At 38.4% G+C, this 24,961-nt stretch overlaps 1 protein-coding gene across 7 annotated transcripts in view; it reads right to left on the reverse strand.

Moving 5' to 3' along the window:
* R3HCC1L (R3H domain and coiled-coil containing 1 like) overlaps positions 1–24,961 on the reverse strand; it is a 225,134-nt gene that overhangs the window by 77,604 nt on the left and 122,569 nt on the right. The gene's annotated exons all lie outside the window — the stretch shown is intronic.

The following is a 24,961-nucleotide window of genomic DNA, read 5'->3' on the forward strand; positions in this document are numbered from 1 at the left end:
ACTTGTGATTGTATAGATCCCTATTGAGATCCCTCAATAGATCCCTATTGAGAGAAGAGTGGGAGTCATTGAGAAATGAGCCATATTCTAGGTGCTTGGAGGTTCTATGTTAAAGAATAGACCTAAGATTTGTCCTTGTAAAAAAAGGTTAATCCTGGATCCCTGGAGGCTCCCTGCCTTGTTACACAGCCATAGGTTCCAGCCAAGTCCCAGTCAAGATAAGAATAAACATTAATGAAATAAAGCAAAGAAATGAGTTATTAATTACACTCATGGGTTGAAAAAGAGGCTAATCAGGAGAAAACTTCCTAAAAACAGAAAGCTCTACGCTATAATTTAATTGACAGAGGGGATATGACACAGGATAATAGAATCACTGACTTAAGAGTTGAAGGGTATAATCACTGACTTAAAGAGTTGAAGGGTATCTCAGAAGTCATCTAGTCTCATCAACTCATTTAATCTGAGGAAACTGAGTCCCAAAGAGGTTAAGTAACTTGCCAAGACACATAGGAAGTAAGGCTTAGAGGTGGCATATGAAACCAGATCCTAGGACTTAATTTATTAAAGAAGCAAGTAGCAGTCTATAAATAAAATTTGGACTGTGACTTCTAGGAATTTTTTTTGTGCATGGCACAATAGATCTAGGGTGGGTTAAGGAGAGGAAGAAAGAAAGAAGAGAAACTGAATATCTAGGACCATGATGGCGAACCTATGACACGTGTGTCAGCACTGACACCTGTAGTCATTTTCGATGACACATGGCCTCATGTGGGCTCAGCATGCCTTGGGGCCCAGGAGCCATTCGGGGGGCCTCTCACCCATAGCCCGGTGGGGGGTGAGGGGAAGAGGGACAGGGGGACAGGGAGGAGGAGGTGGGAATGGGCAGGCAGGATATTGGGCGGCAGCTGCTGCTCTCCTGGCACCCCTGAACCAGCCAGCTGGGATGGGGTGGGGCCCACATGCAACTGACTACCAGACACTTTTAGCACCCTGAAAAAATATAGCAATGGCTTTACTCACAATTTTTCCATCTACGTACTTTTGTGTATTCTTATTCTCAGCATTAAATATCAAAACCAACAAAAGAAGCAGATTGACAGATGAAGTAATTAGTAGCACTTGCTTGGGCTTGAAGTGTACAAAATACCAACCTTCAATTGAAGACTTAGCCAATGAAATTCAGCGACAAAAAAAAGTCACTAATAGGCAGGTTAGTTAAGAATTCCCCCTCCCCCTCACTTATCTTAGTTCACTGCACTCCACACAAGTTAAATAATATCAAGACCAACAAAAGAAACTGACAGATGAACAAAGAAGTCACTAAGTTAGGTAAGTTAAATAATTACTTTTTGGTTTATTAAATACAGTTATATATTACAATTATGCATTTTTGTTATTTAAACTATAAATATCACAAATTTCTGTTGTTGTTTTTTCTCAAAGTGGCACACCACCTGAGTTATGTTCAGTTTTTTGGTGAATTTTGACAAACCAAGCTCAAAAGGTTGCCCATCACTGACTGAGGAAGTAGCAAAATCATTACTTGCTGAAGTCCACCTTCCACTTACACCTCTATCATTACTGGGTAATGGACTTCAACTACATGGAGATAAAGGGCTCCTTCTATGTTGCCTGGCTAGTATCTTCTTCCTTTCCAATATGTGACTGGGTAACCCTTTAAGATGGGCCAAAGTTTAGAAACAGGTAGTTTTAAGAAATCAGAAGATATTTTTGGCTAGAATGAAGGGCATGAGATAGTACAAGATAAGAAACAAAAACAAATAATTAGATTTAGAATGAGCAGAACTTTGGGAACTGGAGAGAACATCCTATCAGGAAGAGCCTCATAGAACAGGGACTTGGCTGGAGTCTACGGCTGTGTAACAAGTCAAGAAGCCTCTAGGGACCCAGGATTAAGCCTGGAGAAGAGAAAAAAGCTGGTAGATGTGACACTGATTCCAGAGCAGGAATGTAGATATAGCATGATAGCCTGAGGATCATTCAGGGTAGGGAATAGGAACAGAAGTAACTGAGCAGGAAACTATGTTGTTCTGACCCCAGAGCAGGATCCCAGATCCCCACTGAGGCTAGGGCCAACAGTTAGGTATCAGGGTAAAAAGAACAAGGTCACAGATCAAGCATGGCTAGGGAAAGATGGCAGACAAGGCAGGGAGTGGAAAGAAGCACAACTTCCTTGAAAGTATGATACTCTGACCCTAGATCAGGCTCTCCAATTCAGTCGAAAGACCCAGGATGAAGTCTGCAGCTGACTTACCAAAGCAAGGACCTCAGACCAAAGAAAAGCCTGCAATTCTGATACTCTGAACCTGTGGCACCTTTCAGCTAATTGACGGGGGAGGGGAGGGTCAACAGATGTTTTTCTCTTGAAGATACAAACAGCTGTGTCATCTAGACTCAAGATCTAAAAAGCTCAGCCTAGGAGAACCTCAACTTCTCCTCAATTCAGACCACTTAACGGGAAACTGAAAATTTGCAGCTACCTGAAGTCAGAGCCATTGCTGAAATATAATATTCAATATCTGGAAAAACTACCAGCCACAGACAAGGGAAAACAAAGCAGAAACACAGAAATGCCTGACACTCTCTCCTGGGCCTAACAAACAGACCCAAATTCAGTAAGTAAAGCTACAAGAATGAGTTACACACACACACACACACACACACACACACACACACACACACACGCACACACGCACACACGCACACACGCACACACGCACACACGCACACGCACACACACACACACACCTATGAGAAAGAACTATTATATCTAAGAAGGGAATAACTACAACATCTACAGTCTTAAAGAAAAATACAACTGAGCCACAAGATCAACTGGAATTTCTAGAAGAAACAAAGCAAAGGTTTAAAAATCAGTTTGTAAATTAAACAAGAGCTTTAGAGAAACAAACTGGAAGAGAAAGTAAAGTGCTAGAGGTAAGACTTGGAAAGAAAATTACTGATTCCAAGATGAAAGGTAAAGTTTCAAAAAACAAACCCAATAATGCTAAGTTAAACTAATCATTATGATAAGCAGATTTACACTGCTAGTTCTTGTAGATAGGAATTTGAAAAATTCACAACATTGTTTTACATAAATGAACTAGAGCTATTCTAAGGTTCCAAATGGAGTCCTCTCAGGCCAAAAGCCACCATTAAAAAGGACTAGTGTAAACCAAGAAGGGATGGGGTTTAGGAATAGGGAATGAAATACAATACTCTGAGAGAAAAAGAATAAGAACTGGTAGAGTGTAAGATTTTTTAAAAATTGGTTCAGGAGATATTAAACCTAGTTAGTTTTGTTGTTGTTTTTTAAAGGCATCACTGATAGAAAAAAAATCCTGGAGAATACTCTTTTTATATTATCAAGGTTCTCTAGCCCACTATCTCAAAGACTCATGTCAGAAATAAGATACTAAAAAAGGGCCCTTCATTTGCATAGGAGGCTCACTTTAAAACAGGCTTAATCCAAATTCACCATAGAGTCACTCATCTAGGGCATGTTAATAGGAAAGATTCTACTTGGACAGCAGAGATATGACTTCACATTTAAATAACTATGGAATCTGTTAATGAACCACAACTGATTCTGCTGTATTTTCTTAAGGCACCCTTCTGTAAATGTTCTTGCACAAGTTAATACAATGAGATATTTCACACTTGAAAAAACAGAATAATTTCTATGTCTGCTTAGGAGTAATTCGCTCTAACTTCTGTTTAAAATAGGTTGTGGAATTTTATTATTATATTTTTAGATCAATAGCATAAAATCACTAACTTGTAACACTCAAGTTTTTATGGGAACCAGGAGACTGCCTTGAGTCTTCTCTGCAAAGATACTGTAAGATGAGATGTACACAATGGAGAAACACTTTAAAGGATTATATAGACTAGGCCCAAAATGAGGAGTTGAATAGTAAGAGTCAAATGTCTGTTCAAACAGCTACATTCCAGAGAACAGTCTGGTACATGTTGCCAGAGTCTGAGTCAATTTGAGCATATTTTCTGCTATGAAAGTCATTGTTGTATATCCTTAAAGAAGCAGATCAGTGACTGTCAAAGACAACCTCAGATCACCAAACAATGACTTATTTTTCCCAAGGAAACACCTGAATTAGGCCACTTCCTGAGATAAATCAGCTTGCCTCCTCCATATAAATTAAGGTTGTTCTTTCCTTAAAAATGTGATTGGTTCAAGTGCCAAAAGTTCAAGGTACCTCATTGTGGTGATACTTTCCTCAGCCAAATTAACATGGTTTCCTAGTTCCTTGGTGAGTAACACCTCTCTCTCCACAACTCTAGGGCTCTTCAGACTTGGTGGATTTCCAAAGGGTTCTCAAGTCTTTCTCAGACTTGATCTGGAAGACCAGAGCCAGATTTTCATAAGAAAGAAATGAGAGGGAAGGTTAAAGTCTACTCAAGATAAATGTTAGATCCTTCTTATGCAACAGCCAAGAAAACTTCCTTTTGTTAACTGCTGATTAATCAGGGATTATTTAATTTCATTCCAATCAGACCTAAACTACTTGAGGAAGCACCTCAAAGTTAATCAATCAAAAATTTAAGCATCCTTACTTAACACTAAGTAAGAGTGTTCAGCAAATCACTTGCTAAAGTGGGTGATAACTCCAGAGGCCACAGCCCTGCCCCTGGGCAGTGCCAAGCAAATGGAAAGACTGCAATTGGTTCCTGTAATGTGGAGGAAGGGACAGAAAGGGACATGGAAAAAGGACTATAAAAAGTCCTGAACTTCCTGTCCAAGGGACTTCAGACTTCAGCTTCACTTGGAGATGGGACTTTGGCTCTTGGACTGCTTCTTAGAAGACTGCTCCTAGATCTTCTCCTTTGGACTTCAGTGTTGAGGACTTTGCCTGGGATGGGTGAGTAGCTGACCTTCCTTTCCTGGCTTCTAGAGAGATTGGTTCCAGAGAGGTCTTCCTTTCTTCCAGGAGGCTGTGTTGGTAGTACCCTTGCTGAGGACACCACTGGACTGAGAATTACCAGAAAATCCACATGAGGACAAAAAGCTTGAAATGGCAAAACAGAACATTTTATAGTTGATGCTGGGAATTGTGGAGAACCAGTAGAGCTTACAGAGTAGAGGATTTTCTAGACAGTCCAGGTAACTTGTTTGATAATGGAATAGAAGAAGACACTTAGACTCACCAGTTTAACAAAAAAGGTTTATTTCAGAATGAAGATTCAAATAACATAAGACTGGGAAAAAGGATAAGTTGGGGGCTAGGATCATGAAACTCAAAATTTCAAGCTTTAAAAACATTTGAATATGATCAAGCTGAGTTGTGCCAGTGGAGCAAGCAGACCAGATTCATCTGTCCTGGTGCACCAACTAAGAGTGCAAGCTCTTTGTGGCACCCTTGTGGTTCTTTCATACCCAGGTGAAAAGGAAGAGGCATCAATAATGTGAGCTGTTAGCCTCCTATGCCAACCAAATCTCATAGAAGGAAAAATCAGCCTGGCTCACAATAGGGAAGGTTTGGCTCCTATCACAGGGACAGGCAGTCAAGAGTGTGCTTTAGGAAGATCACTCACTCTGGCAGCTGAGCAAAGGATGGACAGGACTGAGGAGAGCTCCACCATCAGCTACTGCAGTGATCCAGGGGGGAGGTGATAAGGGCCTGGCCCAGAGTGTCAGCTATGTGAGTAGAGAGAAAGGAACATATACGAGACCTGACAACAGACTGGATGTGATATTTGGAATGAGCAAAAGTGAGGAAAATAGGATGACAATAAGGAGATGAGCCTGAGTGACTGGGAGAGTGGCAGTATCCTCAACAGTTAATAGAATGTGAATAGAACTTCTTCCATGGATAATTTCAGTAGTCTTAGGGAACAATAATATTGAGTTTTATTATGCTTTAGGTTTGCAAAGTGATTTATATACCTAATCTCACTTGATATTCTCAACAACCTGTAAGGAAGACACTCCAGTTATTATTTCCCCCACTTTAAAGATGAGGAAACTGAGGCTCAGAGAGATTTTGACTTGCATTTGTACTCTTGTCTTCTTGCCTTCAAGTCCAAAGCTCTAGCTGTTATGCTAGGATGTCTCAAATGGAAGAAGAGGTGAAGGCAGACTTTTTGACATCTATTTTTTGGCTCTTCAGAGTCCCTTTTTCCTTCCTTCTTTTGTTCCTAGTTTTGGGCTGTGTTTTCAACAATTGAACTGAGGTTGCCAGATAAATGAAGTACTACTATTGTACATAGCAAAATCTTGAAAAATTTCAGAATGAAGATTCAAATAATACAAGACTGGGAAAATAGATAATATGGGGGCTAGAATAATGAAACTCAAAATTTCCAAGTTGTGAATTTTATCCATATAAAGAATCTGAGGTATACAAGAAAAGTAGTTAGTATACTGAAAAACCTATACCAATTCTTTGTGATTAGTTAAGTGAGATCATTGAGAATTCCTCCATTTTGCAGGCATAAAGAGGTAGAGAAGAGTGAAGTAGACTATTTTAGTAGGTAGATTGGTCTGTTTTTATAAATTAAAAGCATAAAGATGTCATCTGAGAGTACAGCCAGAAGTCAGAATGACTCACACTGAAGTTTTGGACTTCTCTCACTAGTTCTATTGTATCACATAGAGACTGGTCTTTGATAGGTCCAAATCTAGAAAGGCAAGAAACTTCTCTTCACCAAGAAATACTTATGTTCAATCTTCTAGGGTTGCTTCAATTCATATGCATACTCCAGATCTTTGATGACAGAACTGAACTATTAGAGAAAAGGGAAAGGCATTTTACTGGAGTACACTAGAACAACAAGGGCCCTGGGAAGAAGAAAAAGGAAATATCCCAGAATGGTCCTACCAGATCCTTTACCGTCATGATTCTAACCTGCCTCTATTCATCAACTATTACCTACAATAGTCATTCCCAAAACTATTTATAATTGGTGCTTATTCTTTGACCCATATTTGCTCTCTATGTATAAATACACTAATTCAGCTATAGAATAGGAAGTTAAAAGTCCATTTACTCTGGTGAAACTAGGATTGTATATTTAAAAACATCCATAAATCATTCCTTTCTGAGAACCAGTAATTTCCAATTACCAGCAGAAAACTGACACCCCCAAATTTTCAACCTTCCCCATTTTACAGATAAGATAACTGAAAGAAAATGCACAAACTTAAATATGTGGGAAACAGATTTGCTACAAATGTTTCTAAGACTAAATAAAAATTGAATGGGGTTAACAGCACATATTCCTTTACAGGATCTCTGGATTTTCTTATTCCCTATATGCCTCACACTGAAAATTAAGTCTTTACTCATTCTTCCTAATTCTCTAAAATCTAGCTTTCTAATTGTCACCCTTTTAGGAAGTTCATTAAACAACAATAAAAACTTCCTTAGTTAGACTGTCTATCCCATCTCCATTCCATGATATAAACTCAGGCATCTGAGTAGTGGTCTCACCATTTATTTTCCTCTTTTGTGAAAATATGAGAAAAAAATACTTCTAAATGATTTTCCCCTTTAAGTTACTGCTGGTCCCAATAATTGGCTTCTGTTAAAAAAGTGCTATTCACAACTATGACTAAAGAGAGATTTAACCAAACAAGGGATAGAAATGATCACTAAAAAGAAAATAAACAAATATAGCTGGATAAATAAAAAGGCTTCTGCATAAGTAAAATCAATTTGACTATGGAAAAATGTCAGTTGGGGTGGGCAGGGAAGTTTGCATCAAAAATACATGTTTGCTATCCAAGACATATATAAACACAACCAAAAACTATTTCCTAAATAGAAAAATGGTCAAAGGACATAAAGAGGTTTCAAAATAAAAATTACAAATAACCAACAATCATATGTCCCAAATCACTAATAAGTGAAATTAAAGTTAAATAACTCCTGTGTTTCACCCTCACACCCAACAAATTGCCAAAGAAGACAAAGGCTAGTCAGTACAGAAACCAGGCATACTAAACATTGGGAGAGGTTTAAATGTGAATTAGTCCAATCAGGATGGAAAAATGATTTGGAACTGAGTAAGAAAAGTTCACTAAATGTTTATACTCTCCAATCCAGAGATTCTATTACTATGTAAACATTTGAAAGAGGAATGTCAAAGATGGATAGGAAAGCCTCATATATAGCAATAACTTTTATAGTAGTAAAAACACCTAGAAACAAAATGAGTAGCTACCTACTGGGGAAGTGCTGAACAAATTATGGTATACGAACATTACTGAGTCATTATAAAAATGAGTACCCGAGGAATTCAGAGAAATATGTGAGGACTTGTATAAACTGACAAAAAAGTAAAGTAAGCAGAACCACAAGAACATTATACATAATGACTACAACATAAACTAAAAGAACATTCAAATAAATCTAAATGCTGAGTGACTGTATCAGCTTATCTTGGCCCAGAAAAGAGATGAGGGCACATAGGGAAGGGAAAGAATGAGCACAGAATGCTGCATACATAGCTAGTATAATCACTGTGTTGATTATTTTCTTTACTTATAAGGAGGTGTTTGTACAAGATATACATTCAGAAATGACAACAATTCATCAACAAAACTTTAAAAAAGTGATAGCCAGGGATAGTGCAATATCCCTGGGGATTTCAGGTAAATCTTGGGCAACAATTAATGATTCTTTCAGGATGCTGACTTGGTTGCCAGTGGTGTAAGTCCTGAGCAATCACTACTGCCACTGACAGCAGCCAAGGCTAAAAAAAAAATTTCTACCACTACATATTCTATTTGGGGAAAAAATGTCAAAGGAAATGAGTAAAGTTATATGAATGAAAGTGGTGAATAAATTTCTATATAGAATAATTTCCCAAAAAGAGCAGCTATCCTGAATTCTTGCTTATTCCAAAGGCACATTTTTGTGTTCCAAATGATTAACAATTAAAATCAAAGGAAGCCAATTGTTCTCTATTATCTCATCACCCAAAAAAGAAAGTTCAGTCATTAAAAAAAGGTCATATTACATCATTTCTATTTCTCTCCTTTCCCTTTCCTTATCTATATGTGAACCTGAAGCCTGAAAATGTTATGGACTGTATCCCAGGAATGGTGATAGTATGAGTAAACCACTGTTCATTTCCATTCAGTCACTCCAAGAAGAAGGGAACTTCAAATTTCTGTGATAACATTTAGATGCTTAGACTAGACAGATATAATTTCTTAGGAGAAAGGAAATGGGTCAGATTTTTAACAGTACTTTCACCAACAGAGATCTACATTTGCCATAAGAATACTCAACAAAAACTCTAATTTCTAGATGTTCCTACTGAAATACAGCTGGCTACATTGACCTTCTCATCATAGACTCTCAGCTTTGAGATTTGTCAACCTAAAAGTCAGAGAGTAATTAGTGTAGCCTTAATGAAGTTACATCAGTAAAGTCTCAGAATCAATTCTCTTCTTAAAACCCAAGGCCATAGATTCCTACATTAATTTTGCAGTCATTGCTTCTAACTCCCCTTGACTTACTGAGCTTTGCCTGAGTGAGGCAGAAGTGATCGCCTGTTGGCTGTCAACTTTATTATCTACTCCATGTGTAACCACTTCATGCTGCACCTGATCTATTTTACTAACGGAGATATATCAAAAACATACCAGGGGATACTATTGTTCTCAAGAGTTTCAAAATGTGGGAGAATACAGAGATTCTACAGCTTCTACAAACCACATTGTGCATATCAATGCAGAGTTAATTTTTCCCAAACACCACTTTTATCATATTATTCCCCATTCAAAAGCCTTCAATCACTTCCCACAGCCTGTGAATGAAGTCCAAACTACTAAACCTGCCATTCAAGACTCTTTACAATCAGGTACAATCTCTGATTCCAATTGTTCTCAAACATAAATCCTCTGTTGTAGCCAGGCTAGTCTTCTTGCTATCCTCCAAAAGAGACTATGCTCATTTCATTTTCTGAAATGACTACTGACCTCCTTTGAGCTTACATTGAACACTTTTACCAGCACTGTCTTTTCTCTCTTTTTGTCTAATATAGTACCTATTATCTGATTCACTCATTTAAACATTTAACCATAGAGAGTCTTGAGTGGCTTAAAACCTTGATATGTGAAAGATTAATCTCTAAAACTCTATCACTGGATCTCAAAAGGCAGATTATTTTTATTTCTTTTGAATCCCCTCTCACAATTAACTTGATGGTGGGCACACAGTAGGGACTCAAAAAGGGAAGCTGGTTATACATGTGTGAATTAAATTATAACACTAAGCATAATGTTTTGCAGACTGGAAAACCAAAGAAAAGGTCAATTTAAATGACTTGCCTCAAGCCACAAAGAAAAAAAAATGGATTCCTAAAACTCTTTAACTGAATTTCCTGTTTCTACTCCAAAGCTCAATACATGAGATTGCTTTGAATTGTTTTCTAGTTCTTACAAGTATCTAGGGATTCTCTTTTCCCATAGATTGGAAGATGAAGGGTATGTCTTTTATTTTTTTATCTCCAACCACATATAGTAGGTGCTTAATCAATGTTTAGTGAATGAATGTTGAATGAATTTGCACTGACTGCTGTTCTGAAGGTTGGCCATTTGCCTACCAGATTTCCATAAGGGAGATACAAAAGCAGCTCCCATACTTTTCTTTGTCCCCATACACAAACCTGCTAGGTGCCCCTTTCTGGTGTGAAGATTTATTTTTCATCATCTTTGGCACAAATACTAGAATGCTATCTGCCAGGCCCCATGCCCCGATAAATATGCATCCACAAGCATTTATGGAGATAGATGGCTGGTGGGGAGGGGGCACACCTTGGTCAGATCCCAATGCTGGCCTGTGGTTAGGAGGAAGAGAGTGGGGGAGGGGTGTGGTCCTGTGATTAATCACTGCCCACTCTGTTTAGGGGTATTCATCACAGCCTGCTGTCAGGTAAATCACTGGAAAAACACCTCTTCAGTAATTAATGTGAAGTGACGGATGGACAGCCCCTGGGCCCATTAATCAGGAACATCAGCAGCCTACTGAGATTATGAATGTCAGGATGCATAAACTGCCTGTGGATCAATAGGGCCAGGAATTCATCCAAGGCTCTCATTTCCGAGGCACCTCCGGTACATTAGACTCCCTTCAACCCCTCCCCCCAATCTGAAACAAAAACCGAAGACTTCAGAACAAAGAATGGGGGTCTTTATTGTGAAATGAACTGTGACATCACATAAATGTAGTCAAGGGCACTGGCCATGGCCAGGGAAAGTCTTTGCTACCCAAGTACAGGGTAGCTGGCAAACAGATAAACAACTGGTATCAAATAAATATCCTCAGAATACAAACTGAGGTGAGACAGTCCAGCAGTCAAGGAGATATAGTTAACATTCAATTATCCAGAGGCTGATTATGTAGTTTACGGATTATCCAACCTATGTGTTTCTTAGATTCCCAACTCCTTCCCTCCTGTTAATATTTTGGCTCTTTTCTGGGGAGCACCACAGACTCACAGACTGTTAGGAGATGAAAAAAGCCTCAGTTATTGTCCAATGCCCTTAATTTAAAGACAAGGACTGAGCTGGAAAGAACTGAAGTGCCTTGTCCAAGGTTACACAGGCTGTGACAGAGCCTCTCACCTCAATTCCCAGGTCTTTCCATAGTTTTTGCTACTTGCTAACAACAACCATGATTAAAATGTGAGGGTGGGGGGAGAATTTACCCTATTTGTGAATTTACTTTAACCACATCACCCCCACTCCCAGCTCATGGAAACCTATAAATTTCTTACAGGCTCCTCAAGTGTTCCCTAATACAAGTATTCTGCCAAGAGAGGAACTGGACTCAAGGCTAAATTTTGGTAGGATTCCAAGCAAACTGAAAATTGGCTAAATACTATTTCTTCTCCAATTCAAAGAGAAAAATTCTACTTCAAATGTTACTATTCGACTTGACAAAGTTACCCTTTTCTCAAGCTCCACATTCACTCAAGCTTCAATTAAATTCTGTAAGGGAAGCAGTGCTGCTGCCACTGCCCCACATTGCAGTAGGCACTAAGCTAGCAGTGACGGGAAGGAGATTGTGTTGGCGTCCACATCCCGCCAAGCCCCAGTGTTGTACTTTGTGGTCAGACCTCAGCCATGGCTGCAACTGTTGGTTAGAAAGTGTCTCAGAGTTCCTGCTGCCTGTTCCGCTAAATCTCATTTCATCCCACTGATGGATGGATGGATAGATGGCTGCTTGGTGAAAGCAGCATTATCAGCCAGCTTCTATGGAGCCTCTGCATGATGGATGGCCCTAGTTCTGCTTTCTCCAAACCACCATCGATCTAAGCCATATTTCAGTGGTCAGAAGCCTAGTAATATTAAGATACACAATCAGGTTAAACCTCCTGAAAAGAAATCCCAACATTTGCTTTGCTCTAATCATAAACATGGCTGAAAATATAGTTTCATTCTCTCTAGCTGATCGTCTAATGGAGTCTACCAGCTTACAACTCAGAAGGAATAACTGGCCTCAGTTTTTAATAGAGTTTGGAAAACTACATCAAAAGTCAAGATGCCTGTGTATTTTTAACATTAGCTCTGAGAAAATGTACTCTATAGATTTCACAGAAGCAATGGATATATCTATCTATATGAATATTCAGGGGTATGAATGAAAATCATTAGGATTTTCCCAAAGTTCTATCCAGAACTTTGTTAGTCATGGAATCAACATTCATTAGCTCTTTGGGCCCTGTTATAAGTACCACATGATCTTTGTTTGCCCAAACTAAAGGTGCTTAAACCCAGGGCAAAGGGTGACCAGTCTGATCCTTGAACCAACAGTCTCACCCTGGCTACCCCAATGGCTACATTATGATTTGCTTATCTATATCAGATTCTGAGATACTTTCCAAACTGTTCTTCATACTTGTTAGCTCTTCTACCCATCATAAACTGGATGGTGGCTGGTTCCTATATTTTCTGACTACATTTCTGCTTATGCCTCTGTTATTAATTTCTGGTCCAAGCCCTCAGACAGATTCCAGACCTATCAACTAGACAGTCACACATCTTATCTATCTTGTCTACTTTGGAATGAAAGCCTGGATTTTGACTTAGACTTGTGGACAGGTATCAGTAATAGGTATCTGACAAGACTTATTTACAGATTTAAGGGAAAAACTCATAGTCAAATTACTTACCTAATCACAATTTAGTGATTCCAAAACAAAAGAAAGCATGCCAATCTACTCCACAGCTTAAGTCCTAGACTTGTGTCCTAATTCTGAAACATACAGAAGATCCATAAAGACTAAACAGGAGATAGCCAGATCTACAGAATGAGTGGCTTGCCTCTACTGCACTAGAGATGTAGTCATTGCTTTCTTCTCCAGAGTAAATAAACTCCCAAAATGGGCTACCAATCACAAGTAAAAAAAAAAACAAAAAAAAAACCACCACCCTTAAGAACCTATGACTACGTCATTTAGAAACCTAATGATAAACTATATCTGGAATGAAACAATATCTTTAGTGCCTTGTGGTTACATCTATGAATAGAGTCACTCTATTTCTACTGATATGTCTGCACAGGGATAAATACTTCTCCCACCTCAAGAAATAACCACATCTAACCAGGTGAACCTTATTTCAATGTTAAATGAGCACCTAATTGGGACCTTTTACCTGTGTGCTACCCTGCCTACACCATTCTGGCTTACTCTTATCCAAGAACCCAGGGCTGATAGTTTGTATGGGAGAGAGCTCTGGCTATAATTTGGGATGGTATGAAGAAAATATAATCTAGCAGATGCAACGAAAATAGCAGTAGCTACAAGAAATCTGGGCTTTTATAAAATAGCCAGACTAAAGGAAACATGTGAGTTTACTCTTAAAAGGATACTCCCCTAATTAGTATTCACTACTGACCTGGATTTTAATAGTCTACAGAAAGTATTTTCATGTGGGGAGAATACAGGAAGAACAACCCTAATATATTAAAAAGGGATAAAATTGCACTACCATACATGCAAGATCTTTTCCCCCACTTACCTTTGATTTTAGTTTTGTTATTATTTCAGTCATCAAAAAAGACTCTCCTAAATGTACAGAACTCGGGTTAAAATTAAATTCATAAAGTACTTATATAAGAATAACAGAGAACTAAATAGAAAGAAAATAACATTAAAAATTCTAAACACTTTCCCATGGGACTTACCTATGAAAGATAAACAACTGGTATCTTTCTCTCATACCTTGGTAAAATACTTGGCCAAGAGACTCAATTCTTAAAGGGTGAGCATTTCTATTTGCAAACTGGCCTCTTACTAAATTGATAGTCATATATTATTATAGGATATAGGGTTTTCTTTCTGACAAGGACCAGACTAAGATATTTAATAAATATAAAGGCCATATCTCATTGGTGTCTCTCAAAAGCATCAATGATTTCCTAACAAACTCTAGTGAAGGGAGGAGTGAATAGAATAGTGGTCTGTAGACTAAAAAAAAAAAAAGGTTGAAAATCACTCCTCAAAAGGAATTCAAATGGAATGCAGACTGATGAGATCTACATCAGCTCTCATTCTTATTTCACCAGAGTTTTTGGACCAACCCTGTCCCATAGGCTCCTCTGAAAGAGGTAAGAAACTCCTTCAGTATAAATAAGATCACTGCAATTTAGAATAAGACTGAACTTATCCCTTTGCTGGACAGAAGTTATCATTTCGACATCTGCTAATAAACTGCCTCCCTCAACTACTAACCTAATCAGTCAGTATGAGATCAGGATGCTTTACTGAATTAGTATTTGTTAAGTGCCTACTATGCACAGGCACTCATTTCAAAGGCAAGATAATTTTTTTTTTAAACCCTTACCTTCCGCCTTGGAGTCAATACTGTGTATTGGCTCCAAGGCAGAAGAGTGATAAGGGCTAGGCAATGGGGGTCAAGTGGCTTGCCCAGGGTCACACAGCTGGGAAATGTCTGAGGCCAGATTTGAACCTAGGACCTCCAGTCTCTAGGCCTGACTCTCAATCCACTGAGCTACCCAGCTGCCCCCAAGATAAATTTTGAAAGGGAAATTATTCTGAAAAATAACACCATGATGTATTAAGAAAGTAAATTCGGATTATCTTCTACAATAGTACTCCTCTTCATCAGTGGTATGAGAAACAAGATTAGACTAAAATTCTTGAGAATAGAATTTGCTTCATATCTCCAAGTTCCCAATGTCCTAGTATGTTTTTTTATACACAGCAGGTGCTTAATAAATGTCTGAGTTAAAAATAATTGAAATGATTGTAAGAAAACTGCCACAAAGACTGGACAAGAACTTTATTATGTTCTATAAAGAATATTTAGAACTTAAAACATTGTTTCCCACCCTAAGCACTGCCCGAATTGATGAAATAAAGAATATCACTTCTCTTATCTCTTGTTTCAGTATCTGTGTTCTTCCCTAAAGGATGGTGTTGCTGTTATTACTTAACTGATTTCTGAGGTAGTAAATTTTTTATCCTAATTTGCAAGGTCCAATATGATGACCCTTCACTTTTCATATACAATTTCCCATGAAGTTTCATTTTGATTGTACAAAAAGACCTTCAAATTATGTCAAAGCCAGGAATGGTAGGCTTTTAAAAAATTATCCATTTAATCAAATGGTTATAAAGTGATTTGGTTATCCTCCACATTTAACTGTCTAATGACTATTTTTGAGCAGTATACCCCTTAGTCTTGGACCCTATAGATGAAAGAAATGAGCTAGATATGTCTGTCAATCTTACAAAAATTTATTTAAATCTTCCCTGTCTGCCTGTCTCAACAAAGTTCTAGGATATGTCCAAATACCAAGAGACAACAAACTAGTGTAATGGAATGGTTAAGAGTGACAAGGATAAGAATACAGAACTAGAGTGCAGAGTGACATGCCCATCCCCAATAACCTTCTAGATTTAAAAATGATGATGATCATAATTCACAGTTGTCTGTGAAACATCCCCATTCACCTTGCCTCACCCTCAGAAACATATGGTAGGGATACCTCACCATGTGTCAGGAGATGAAATCCCTCCCTTCTTTTCCCCAAATGAATAATCTTTACTGTATTTCCTCCTCCCATCTCTGTCATATTGCTATTCAGAACATCTTATCCTTCCCTTATAGTTCTTTTCTACTCACTCCATAGGGATGAGAATACATGGGAACAATGACCAATGAAAGTGACAGTAGCACAATTCTTAGTTTTATAGGAGACCCAAGCAGAGCACAATTTTCATGCTAGAAAGTCTAAAAACAAATGAAATTTGTACAGTATATTACAGGTATAGACAGTATTTTCAGAGGAAGAATACCACAGAATTAGGTGCTTTGATGTCTACCTTGGACATTTGTAGCTTTCATTTTTCTGCAGTGGAACAAGGAGTGTTGCAGGAACAAGTGGAGGAAATATTTCAGGAGAAAGCAGAGTGTCAAGATAGACTAAGATATAGAATATATAGTTCCAGCAGGATCTTGGCAGCTCCACGAGCATAAGCAAACTATGGCATGAAGAGGCCTTATCCCTCAGCATATCACAACTCACACCCCCAACTTATTTTATACTTCACTGGCCCCAGTCGCCATGCATCGGCACCAAATGATTTCACGGTCTATAGGCTTGGAAACAGCCTGAAGCTCAGTCTCTTTCACACTCCACTGACATGGTAACCCTATAGCTCACCCACTTATTGTTCAGAGTTTAATGTTCACACCTATAGTGACCACTGAAAAAAAGCAGTCAATTCCGAGATTTTAATAGGTTTGAATAATGAACAAGTCATAAAAAGAGAAATATGTGTTTTCCAATTGAAATATACCCCTTAGGAACATCATATCACAAAACATAAAGTAGCTAGAAATAATTACCAAGTTAAATGATGCTAACATTTGCTTCTTTTTGGGGGTAGCTACAGCACAAAAGAAAATGAGCAAGGTCACACATGATGGCATATTTGGCAATGGTATACATGGGGAGAGCTCATTGGAGCATGTCAATCTGCCTTCTAGGTCTTGAGGTATATCATTCATGTCATGTTGTGGATATGAATCTGTTTTCACACTAACTCTAATATTCAGACAAGATCAGTTCCATAGCCACTGGGTGGAGAGGTTGGGGAAGAGTACAGGGATCCTGGTGCTTAAGATCTCTTAAATTTCAGACAAATTCAGACAATTTAGATGAATTCAAATAGACAATGGCTCCCCCATTCTGACTTAGAAAACTTCAAATTAATATTATTTATGTCGTGTTTTTATTTATTTTGTAGACATTTTCCCATTATATTTTAACCCAGTTTGGGCATTGTTCTAGAAATTTGTGGCCAGAGTTTGACATCTCTTCTCTAAACGGCCTACCTTACTTCTAGAATGGTTCCCCTGCTGGATCTATTCTAATCCAGACTGATATCTTACAGTGAAAGAGAAAAAGTAGATTAGATTCTGAGACTGTACCTCAAAGTTTGACATTTACTAAACAGATTGTACACTGGGTCATTTTTCTTCCTTTCAGGGTTCTTCTCAAATCAGAGACTGAAGTCAAAAAAATCACTGAATAAAACATTAAGAAATTGTGGAACAACAACAACAACAACTTAGCCTAGAACACAATTTTTTTAAATCCCATGTCTTATCTAGAGTAACATGATGGAGAAATTTAGGTTGATGAAGCAAGAAAGCAGTAGTAATGGTGGAAAAGAAACAACTGCATGAGAATAGGGATTAGTGTATTGAGGAATGCAATAACCAATCAGTATCTTGGCTTTATTTCCCCTTCCTACTCCCAATCATATTTAGTCATACTCAGAAGTATGAACCTGAAATCTGACTGGTGGGGAAAAAGGAGCATAAAGTTTCACTTATAAGCACAGAAAGTATCAGATAATAAGTAAAAAAGGGTTAACTCATTCACATCTGGAAAGGTTAATAACTATCAAGCTTTCAGAATAGAAAAAGGCTTAGGAAGTCTGATTAGATAATACTATAAGATACTATAAATGCACAATATACTTAAGCTAAGTCAAAATTATTGTGGTGAGACCAAAAGGATTAATGCTAGTGTATATTAAATGCAAACAGATAGCAAGCTTCTACTCTATACTGATTGATACTTATTGAAAGATTATAGTCTGTCCTAGATTTCCTAAATGGAAAAGTAGTCACTGTTCCCCCCCCCAAAAAAAAATCCTATAATTCAGAAAACAAAACAGATGAATAGAAAAAATAACTTAAGAATATAAGGCAGTATATGATAACTGTCTAATAGGTAGTATGGAGACTGCAGAATTATGAAATTTAGAGGAAAAAGAGATCACTAAAAAAACTGGCAGAGGAACTGGGTCTTGAAGGATTCAGAGAAGTGAAAAGGAAGCAAGAAAGAAGGAATACCACAAGAAAGGCAGTCAGAAATGAGCAAAGTACTTTTAGGAAAAAAATGAACAAGTCTGTTGCTTCTAGAATTAAATAAACTTCTCTATGGCCAAAGGCTTGAATGCCAGATTAAGAAATTTTGATTTCATTTATAAGCAATAAGGAGTGTGAATCTTAAAACTGTTCAGACTCTACCTTAGAACATTTGGTTAAGGCTATTCCCCTATTGTAACAAATGGAGGTACTTGATCAGGAATGCATTGGGAATTTTAACATTATTCCACCCATACTTAGGCATACTTTAGGGGAAGATAAAGTTGTAAACTCCTTACCAAACAATGAAAAGTCCCCAACTCATACTTATAGTAAAGCTAGAACCACCTTAAGCTAGGTCTATTTTTAGATCTAATACAAAAGGGTGTTAAGTACCTATAAAGGTTAAATCAATCACTAAAAGGTCAAGCAACTTACAAAAGGCAAGCTTAACAAAAAGGTGTGAAGTTTTAGTCTACCCAGAGAAGGTGAGAACAAAAGAAGATGTGAACTAAAAATGGTCATTCCTGGGGAAAACATCTACTGTGATTTGGTAGATGTGAAAATTTAGGGGAGTTGACATAAGAGAAATTTCTCTTTAAAAGGAGCTGGCTCTCTGAACTTAGGGAAGAGTTTGGACTAGTTGGAGTAGCTGGGTCTCTGAACTCAGTTCAGGAGTTGAGGATTTCAGTGAAGGACTGGAGTTTTGCTTGGGGCAAATCTTGTGGTGAGTGATTAAAGACTGATTGGTCTCTCTTAAGGCTCAGGCCTAGGTCATTTGGCCTAGGCCCTTCATACTATTTTCTCTTATTTTCTCTCTTCCCTTAATTCCTCCATTTGTATTAATTAAAATCTCCATAAAACCCAGCTGACTTGGGTATTTTCATATTTGGGAATTTTTCCCATGGCGAACACTTATTTTTGATATAAAATCAAGACACTAAAAATTATCTTTACAGTTTTGGCAATTCACAGTCTTGAAACCCACATTTTCGCGGTTACAGTTTATGGCTGACCATGAAGATTGTGACAAAAACCCTCAAAAAAATTCTGTGACATCTCTTTCCTTTCTCTCTTTATTACTTGCTCTGTCAGTCAGTTTTTTTAAACTTGCTAACTCGGCTTCAAAATACAGCTGCAAGAGCTGGTGAGTAAAAAAACATTTAGATTTCTCCTTAAATTAAATAGAATACAGCTGTTTTAAATCTTAGCAACAGGGCCCTAAGGTCCTGGCTAGGAGAGCTGTTTCTAAATATCCTTTCCTTAAGGGAACAACTGCTTAAATTAGAATTAAGAATTACCTGGGGAAAGTTTTTGGCCTTGACCTGCTCCCCACGTGATTACTTTAGAAATATGGGGTTAGAGCCAGCTCACAACTTAGTTAACAACTGGCTTTTCAGTAAATACATTGTTCTTTTTACAGGACAAACATTGGTCTTCTTACTTAACAAGCTGGCTCATCAGCTCCATGACCAAAGTTGTAAATATAGAATTCTTTGTCTTTCTGAAATGGCTCATCCCATGGAACTTATGGCAAAGTCTAACTGACATACTACTTTCCCTTGAGATTTTGATTGTTGTAGCTGTAATATTGTATTTCCTTAAAAAAAACTCATTTCTCAGTCAAACCAACCCACTACTCCCCCTGCCAACTCAGCCCCAGAACCCCCTACTTCTAACCAACCCACCCTTCCCCCTGCCCCCTCAGCCTCAGAAAACCCTACTTCTAACCAACCCACTCCTCCCCCTGTCCATGGTTCCAATCCCACACCCTCCACTCAAGTTCACACCACACCCATACTGACCATCCTACTGCCTCCACCCTAAGTTCACACCCTACTCATTCCTCCAACCCTAACACCTCTGTATTCTTTCAACCTTCTTCCTTTGTCCCTCCTTCCCACCCTGCCCAATTCAATTCCCATACCCTTCCTACGTCTGATCCTTCTGGCACTATGGGACAACAATAAACCTAGAAACAGAAACAGGAGTACCAAATAATTCAGATAGGTTATTTCCTTTAAGGGAAGTACCCACTTTTAATAAAAATGGAAACTTGGTATCTGTAAGCCATCACACACCTTTTAACCCTGAGGATTTAAATAAATTTAAGGAAGATCTTCCAGCATTTGAGGAAGAACCAATATTAATTATAAAAAGATTAGAGAACATATTCAGAACTTTTGACCCCACTTGGATGGATGTTGAGAATTTGTTAGAGACATTTTTAACAAAAAGAGAAAAAAACAATATCGTCTCTCTGGTTAATCAAAAACAAGGTAGGAAAGGACATTATTGGCCAACTGAAGATCCACATTGGAACCCCAATGCTGAACTAGATCACACAAAACCAAACCAGGCCAGAGAAGCATTATTGACAGCTATGAGAGCTTGCTCTGATAGACCTGAAAAATGGTCAAAATTTGAAAGAATCCGACAAGAAATTGATGAAACCCTCCCAATTTATGGGCAGACTTATTGACATAGGAAATACATATATGGACCTTGATTTATTCAGAGAAAGGGACATTAGGCAAATAGGTAGGCAATTCATTGAGAATTGTTGTTCAGTGGTAAAAGACTACTTTAAAACTAGCTGTCCTAATTGGGACTCTATGGACCTTGAAGAAGTGAGGAGAGTAGCAACCTATGTTTATAAAGGTCATATAAAAAAGACCTGAAGAACACAATACATTAGTGGAAGACTTAAAGAAAGAAATTGAAATGTTAAAGAGACAATTGAAAAATAAGGGAGAGACTATAGCTCCTTTGCAGGAATCCATGGATAAACCAGTAACCTGCCACTTCTGTGGGAAGAAGGGCCACAGAATGATAGAATGTCGAACTTTTCTCAAGATTATAGGAAGGAATATGCAGTTTAATAACAACTTTAGAAATAATAACTATAGAAATGATAATAATCATAGAAACCAGAATTTTAAAAATTAAGTTCACACCTGAAAAAATCTCTGAGTAAGTTCTCACCTCTTTGCTCCTTGTAAATTCACAAGTTGCCTGACCTTTATAGGTACTTAGCACCCTTTTGTATTAGATCTAAAAAAAGGCACAGCTTAAGAACTTTTGCCTTATAAGTATGGGTTTAAGTATTTTTAATTGTTCAGCAAGGAGTTTCTTCCCCTAAAGCAGGCTTAAGTAAGGGTGGAGTAGAGGTCTCACATTCCTAATCTAAGTTCCTTCATTTTTTTTTAAATGGGGAATGGTCTTAACCCAACCTTATGAAGTAGGGTCTGAGAATTTTTAAGATTCCCACCTATAGGCAACAGCTGAGAAGTGGTGCTACCAGAGTATTTCCATTTCGGCATCTCTTTTCTTAGTCTTTCATAGATTCTACCCACTCCCCCAAATTATCTCTGCTATCAATGTCAACCTTACTTTGAGTCTGTAAAATCAGTGCAATGGGAACAAGATATACCACTGAATTCTGAGTTTGGAATACTGTTATGATCATTTACTCACACAGTGATTATGCTCAAAACACTGCCAAGAAAATGAAAAAAAAAAGAGGAATAAGTAAAGAACAGTAACTTTCCCTGAGTTCCAATCCTATGTGCAAAAATTGTGTATAATACTAAGAATAGTAATCAAATATATTCATTCCCCATTACTCACTAAAAATGGCCCAATTAAGTCAGATAGACAGCAAGTGTGGCAAACACACTGTGGTTTATTCCAGGATCAGAGTGGCGAGAAAGTTCTCTTACCTTGAATTTAGAATGAGGTTACTTACGATGGCCCATTAGTCACTGAATCAACATCAAAACAAACCTAAGCCACCTATGAGAAGGCAGCCAGTTTGTGAAATGCATACAGAATGTAATAATTCCTGGAAAAGGTAAACCCCACTAACTCCACCTTTCACTCTACTCCTCCCAGCTAAGAAGGGAGGTTTTGGGCAGTCTCATTTCCTGGCAAAACGTGATATTTTTAGTCTTCGAGATTTCTAATTCCATCCAATCCATACTTCCATCAATAAAACTTCTAACCTTATAGCCTTGCTAACAATAGGAAACAACACCACCTTGAGAAAAGGAGTGAAACACGTGTACCCCATCCTGCATATACCCTGAAAGGCATCAGTTGCTGCTTTAGAGCCAATTGGACTCTCTGATCCTGCCAACTCAAATGGTTTCTATTCCAACTGTCTCTGGAGCCCTTGAAGCTTCTCTCCCTCCTCTCCCCCCAGTATCCCATCTATAGCATGCACACATCCCTCTTTCACTGCTGTCCATCCTCCCCCATCTCACAGACTACTGCTGCAGACTGTCAACCCTGCATTTGGGGACTTGGAAAGTGCTCTTGTGGGACAGCTCTGTGTGCTGGCACAGCACTTTCACGGATACAATGTCACTCTTTATGGCCAGGTGCAGATTGGCTTCTCCTTAAAAAAAATACTACTACTAATGAAAAGACAGGTACAAGGAGATTTTAAACAACCAGGATTAAACCTTTCTAGGCTTTCCTCTGGGGGTCTGGGGAGCCTCAGAGCCATTCTCAATGAGGCCTGTCCTCCTGTTCACACTAAGCAACATGCCAGTTGGAAAAGGCCATAGCTTCCCAGACATGGAGATGGCTCAAAGGGCCTAGAAGCCCACCTAAAGGCCATCTTGCTTTTCCCAGAGGCTTGCATCTATCTGCTTAACTTCTCTGGGAGTATTTTTAAGACTTTTCCTTGAGAGCCCTTTCAGCCTATCATGTACTCCTCAATGTACACACTACTTCCCAATGCTGTCCTCTTGGTTGAGCCCAAACACACTGTGCTCGTCTTCATGCCTGCTGTTCTCTTCCCTGACATGCTGCTGCCCCTCTTTTCTACCTGCCCAAATCTTGTCCATCATTCAAGTTCCTCCAGTTTAAGTGCCAGATCATACAGGAAGCTTCTTTAGATCACACTAGCTTCTCACTGCTGACCATTCTTTTCAGCGCCTGATCTGCACCACACCATTTAGCAATTCACTCTCATTCTGTGGCATAAGCAGATACAGCATTGATATTGGGCTTAAATATACCCTAAGACACTTAAAAGTGGTATGAACATGGGCAAATCAATGAATCTTTCTAGGTCCTAACCTCCAGAATAGTAATAATACCTACAGTTCTTATTGTGAGGCTCAAATAGGAAAATAAATGCAAAGTTTTGCACATGTACCATGTAAATTTCAGATCTTTTAATTGTCATTTTAGTCTAACTGCCCAAACAGATTATAAGCACCTTACTGACCAAAAAAATCATCTCACTGAATGGTGCAGGGCACATAGTAGAAGCTTCATGAACATGTGACTGAGTTTGCCAAATCTTCAACTACTTTCAGAGACCATTTGATTTTAATATTCAGAAGTAGGAAAAGACATTTTAAATTACACAAAAACCACAGAAAAATGTACAACATTAAAATAAATAAAAACCATGACTGTCCAAATTGTCACCTCTTAGTAATGCCCATTATATGCATGCTATAAATCTAGTTTTTCTAGATGAGGTGCTCATTAACAGAGTATGAGGAAGGAGCCTGGGCAGAACCACTAAAGGGGTGAGTGTGAGACAAAAACAAGAAGCTAGCTGCTGAAAGACCAGGGCAGCCTGTACTTTAATCTGTATCTGGTCATCTTCTCCTACCTGTGAACAGACGTCATCTCCCCAGAAGAATGCCAGCTCTTTGAGGGCAGGGTCTGTCTCATTGTAGGGTTTGCATTCCTCAGGCCTAAGACAGTGCCCAGTACACAGTAAAGACTCCACAAACACCTACTGACAGATTGATCCTTCAAAAGTGCATCCTTTTTCATAGAATTGTTCTGGCTATTCTACTAGGAAAATACTAAGTGCTCCTAGTGCTCATAATCACTGCAGGGGCCTAGTCTTCTTGTTACCTAAGCAAGCAGCAGCAACAGCAGGCCACAACTAAATGCAGCCTGCTATTGTAATTCATGTGTGATTTATATGTCAGGCATCTTTTTTTTTGTGCCTTTGTGGTAGAAAAATATCACATGAGGCAGCAATAAAGTAAGACTCAGACTGCTACTCCATCAGTAAGAAAATCGTGTTGGTTACTGATGTTTCCTTGCCCTTTCTGGATACCCTTATTTGTTATCAGCAGGGGCTCAGCCACCTTTGGAGGTCACTCTCTCACACAACTCTTCATCTCTTACTTCTATCATACCTTGAGAATGACCCCCATGGAAGATAGTTCCAGAGCTAAGCTGAACTATGGATGAGTCTCTCCAGGCTAGAGTGGAGAGCTGGAGCAGACTGGGATATGGTGCATGCAGGAGACCAGGTCTGAGTTGTAGTCCTGCAGAGTAGCTTGTGTTACCCTGGATGAGTCACTTAACCTCTGGGTGTCATTCGCTCATTTGGAAAGGATACTTCCACTACCTTCTTCAAAGAGAAGAGTTATCTCCCATTCAACAGTAGCCCCTTCTACCCATGGGGCCTTCTTTAAAAAAAAAATTGAGATTAAAAATCTGCAAGGGTAATAATGAAAAATGAGGATGAACTCTATTCTAAAATTCTTTTAAATTTCAAGATCTTTGGTA

The sequence above is a fragment of the Monodelphis domestica genome, chromosome 1 (genome assembly GCF_027887165.1).
Source record: "Monodelphis domestica isolate mMonDom1 chromosome 1, mMonDom1.pri, whole genome shotgun sequence".
NCBI classification, from domain to species: Eukaryota; Metazoa; Chordata; class Mammalia; order Didelphimorphia; family Didelphidae; genus Monodelphis; species Monodelphis domestica.